This window comes from Pteropus medius, unplaced genomic scaffold, assembly GCF_902729225.1.
Source record: "Pteropus medius unplaced genomic scaffold, Ma_sr-lr_union100, whole genome shotgun sequence".
In the NCBI taxonomy this organism is placed as follows: Eukaryota; Metazoa; Chordata; class Mammalia; order Chiroptera; family Pteropodidae; genus Pteropus; species Pteropus medius.
In genome coordinates this window covers 15375104-15379904 of record NW_024340699.1, presented here as the reverse complement: position 1 = coordinate 15379904, position 4801 = coordinate 15375104, and positions in this window count along the sequence as shown.

The following is a 4801-nucleotide window of genomic DNA, read 5'->3' as shown; positions in this document are numbered from 1 at the left end:
TAAATGGATTTGATGGTGCTACCGAGTCTGCGCCGTGTCCTAAGACTGCCCGGGAGTGGGCCCAGGCCTGGTGGGCACATGGAGAAGTGACCGATGAGGGGTCCTCCTGTAAGACGGCCACGTGCTTCCTGGGCATGGGGGGGGTTCTCTGCCTGGACCGCACTGTGCCCCAGGGGTGACTGAGGCCGAAAGCAATCAGCCCGGATTGGAGACTGTCCAGCCTCATGTCCGGGCCCGTCATGACGGCGACCCCAGGCCCGACCAGCCAGGTTTCCAGCTCTGAATCCCCAGAATCACCCCAAGTTTGTAGCAGTTCAAAGCTCATCATCTTGACCAGGCAGGTAGTGCCGCCGGTGGTAACGTCCAGGCCAGTCCGAAAGGACGGACCAGGTGCAGCAGTCCGGCTCTGCCACTCAAGGCTGTGAGTCACCTCCTCCTGGAACCTGTTTCTCCGCCTGCAAAATGGGGATGTCACCGTTTCCCTCCCAGAGGCGAGTGTCCCGATGTTCCAAGGCCCCAGCACGGTCAGAGGAGGGTTATCAAGAGAGACTTAGAAATAGTCGAACTAAGCGAACATGAGAATACGACCTCAGAATCTGTGGGGTGCGGGGGAGGCAGCACATAGAGGGGCGTTCGCAGCATCGATGCCCACGTTAGAGAAGACATCGAAAATCAGTACGCTTCCACCTTAGGAAACCGGAAGAAGAACAAATTAAATAAAAACAATTAGAGCTGAAAGCCAATTAAAAACAGGAAATCAATAGAGCCATCTTAAATGAAAAGCTGGTTTTCGAAGAAATCAATAAAATCGATAAGCCTGTAGCTAGGCTAAGGGAAGAAGAGAGGACACAGATTACCAAGGTCAGAAGTGAAAAACGAGACATCATTGCAGATCCTTGAACGTGGAAAGGGTAATAAATACGGTGAACAGCTGTCTGCCCACAAGTCCCATAACCTAAATGAGACGGACCAGCTCCTTGAAACTGCCAAAACTCACGCACGAATCAGGTCATTTGAAAAGACCCGTTTCTATTAAGTTCAATCCGTTATTAACAACCTTCCAAAACAGAAAGCACCAGACTCAGACGGGTTTTCTGGTGGATTCTACCAAACACTAAAGAAAAGTGATCGCAATCCTCTCCAAGCTCTTCCAGAAAGCAGAAGCAAAGGAACTGTTTCCTAACTCACTATGAGGCCAGCACGACCCTAACACCAAATATAGACCGACAGGGAAACTAGAGACCGTTTCTCATGATCGTGGATGTGAAAATCCTCAAAATACTAGTGAATGGAACCCAACAGCGTGTAAAAAAAATCAGATCTTGTGACCAAATGGGCTTTGTCTCAGGCTTTGCAGTTTAAATGGGGGTGGGCTTCTCTATACTCCCCACTTTGGCAGGACCGGCCCTGACTTCCCTCCCCTTACCACACCCCCATCTGGACACTGCACAGGTACCGGTGGGTACAAGCAAATGCTCTCTGGACGAAAGGGCAGCAGCCAATCAGAATGGACTTTGTCTGGCATGCCCAATCGGTGCAGCCACCGAACAGCACCATTGCTACGCAGATTTCTCTTCCGGGGAAAGCAGGCTAGATGATGTGGGCCAGCCAGACAGTGACTAACACTGGATAACGTACTCAAAACCATCAGGTTAGGAACCCCGAAGTGCTGACAGTGGGAGAAGTCGGGGCCCTCAGATATAAGTGCCTCAGCTCAGGCCCTGCCCCTTAGGGCCCCGCTGGGCAGTCACACTGAGCCACGCCCTCAGTAGACAGGGACCAAAACATGACACCAACTTCGACCTAATATGTGCTGTTACCCAGGAAGTGAAATGTTCCCAGACAGGCACCCATGGAGCGAGACATAAAGACAACGAAAGGCTGACCTAGCCAGGTGCTGTGGCCGCACCCATGTGCTCCCGCACGGCGCATGTGGCAGGCCTTGGGCAGATCCCCGGTGTGCCGCGCCTGTGGGCCGGGGCTCGTAAGGCTGCCCTCTCAGTGCCGTGGGCTCTCAGGAACAGAGACGGGCCTCACACGCATCTGCACCCCGCGGTTCCGGCACAGGGCCGGCACGCAGTAGGTCTGTGTGTAGCCCACACTCTGGCCTGGTCCTCAGCGTCTGAGGGAATTTTGAGTGCACCCAGCATGTGCTGACTGCATGAGGTTGGGCGGCTGCTGACTAGGGCCCGTGAAAGAGGCTGAAAGTTAGCTATTGCCTTGTGACAACTGTTGAGGTTTCAGCGACTTGACACGAGATTTTAATACGTCTAAAGGTCTGGGGGCCGGCCGGCTGCTCCGGGCTCGCTCTGCGCGTCTGTGGTCAGCGGGGGTCTGGCTGGTCTGGGGCGGCCTCTGCTGGTACGCCCCAGGCTTCATGTTTCCTCACCGTCTAGCCGGCCAGCCCAGGCTCGTTCTCGTGCCACCGCAGGAGCCCGTGAGAGCAGGCAGAAGCCTGCATGTCCCTCGCTGCCTCAACTCAGAGCTGGCAGTGACCGTTTACTGGCCACAGCGAGTCGCGAGGAGACTAGACTCAAGGGCGAGGAAGCGGGGCTCACCTCTCAACAGGCACAGCGAAGGGCGTAGGTGGTTCAGAGAGGGGTGGGGAACTGGCCCACCATGCGGGGGGCCCAACAGCCATGCCGTGGAGCCAGCCTCCGAGAGGGTGGGCGGCTGGGCCGTGGTGCTCAGGGGCCGCCGATCTGCCTGGGGGGCCTTCAGGGCAAGGTGAGGACAGTGGTCCAGGCTCAGGACTCTACTGAGAGTGCCACACGGGCCAGCCCTACATCTCAGGCAGCCTTGCAGCCAGCACAGAGGTTTGTTGAGTGACTGAATGACCTAAGTGAGCTCCCGAAGCTGGTGGCCTAGAGGAGTCGTCCCTGAGCCGCCTTCTCCGGAAGCAGCCTAGGTCAGGGTGGGGCGCCGTCCCCACGCATGGGAGCCCCCACCCCCTGCCTGCCCAGAGACCCCAAACCTCGCCCCCTCCGTGGAGACCGTCTTCCCCGCGCTGTCTGTTTCTGTCTGAGCCAAGATGTGTCGCCATGGAAACCGCTCGGCAAACATGCCGGCAGGCAGAGGCGGCAAACAGCAGCGGCTCCTGTTGGAGCACGGTGGCGGGGCTGGCGTGAGCGAGCACGCGTGTGTGACCGTGTGTGGGGCGTGCCTGGGAGTGAGTGTGCGCATCCACGTGGGTGTACTGGGTGTGCTTGGGGGTGTCCCCACTGCGGGGTCACGGGGAGTGGGGAGTGTGCCGGGCCGGGGTCACGCGCCGCTGGAGGCTGGAGGCACTTCCGCCGGCTGAGCACTCACTCGGGGACAGGACCAACGCGGCTGCCTGCGGCCCTGGGCGGGACAGCCACCGACCAGGTATTGTGAGTGTCAGGGAAGCACGTGGCCAGGACTGAGCGGCGTTGGGCCTGAGCCTAGGTGTGTGGTGGGAATGGTCTGGGCAAAGCGAGGAGGGCGCTCCAGGCCCAGGTGCGGGGCCGAGGCCTGGGGGGAGGCGGGGAGCAAAGCACAGGGCGGGCGCGAGGCATGGTGGCCTGAGGTCTGTGCCCCACACGAGGTGGGGGCTTCATCCCGATTGGGCTGGGAGTTGCAGGGCGCCGGGCGAGGAGGTCCTTCTAGGCAGACGGACCCCAGAGGTGGAGAGAGGCCGTGTGACCGGATGGACGGAGCGGAGGCTGGGGGGGAAGCTGACAGCCGGCCAGGGCGGGAGCTGGTGTGCGTGGCACTCAGGGCCCTTGGCTCCAGTGGGGAGTGTGGGCTTTGTCCTAAGAGCAAGGGGAGACCCTAGAAGGCTTCTGTGGGGCGTAGCTTGGGAGGGGCCACGGTGTGCCCTGAGCCACCATCCAGGTGAGGCCTGGTGGCCTGGCCTGGCCTGGGGCTGGGGCAGTCGAGGGTTCAGAGGTCGACTAGACAACCAGACCTCCCTGGGGACAGTAGGGATGAGGGAGCGGAAGGGGCAGGGACAGTAGGTTTACTGGGATGGGAAACACTGAGGGGAGAGGGCCCTGGGGGAAGGTTTGGGTTCCATAAAGGCAAAGTGCTTGTGGCCCCCAAGGCTGCCTCACCAGGAACCCCCATAACAGATCTCTGCTCTCCGAACCCTCGGCCAGGCCGGCCCCCACAGCTGCCTAAAGCCCCAAGCCCTGTAGACTGCCCCCTTCCCATCTGGCGGGGTGTGTGGCCCCCAGTGGGCCCCTCTACAAGATGCCAGCCCCTGTGTGACTTCGCCAGGTGCCTCCAGGGCCCAGACCTAGTGGAAGAAGGAGGATGGCCAGGCACAGAGCCCAGGAGCAGACGTCCTCAGCCGCCCACAGTCCCCAAGGCTGGGGTTACAGGCTGAGGTGCGGGGTGGGGGGAGCAGCCTATCCAGGCCACCAGATCTGCCCAGTCGGAGGCGGGGGTGGCACCCTTGTCGTCTGGCGGAAAGGACGGGGAACCCACATCATGGCCCATTTCCAGAACTGGCTGTAACGAAGCAGCTGCATGGGAGGGGTCTGGAGTCGGAGACGAATGCGTCTCACTTGCAGGGCCGGGGCGGGCTGACCGGCGGACTCTGCTGTCGGGGGGCTGGCTCTGTTCTGGGCTCCCAGCCCTGGGCCTTAGGGCAGAGATCTCTCTGGCGAGTAGGGGGCACTTCTGTTTCCCACGTCATATGCTGACCGGGCAGCTTGACACCTCACCGCTCCCCCAGCTGCCCCCGCACAGGGCCGGGCGGGGGCGAGGCACGGACCCCCGGCCGCCCCAAGATCAAACGGGACATTTCACGGGTCCGCGCTCCGTCCCCACAGTAGCC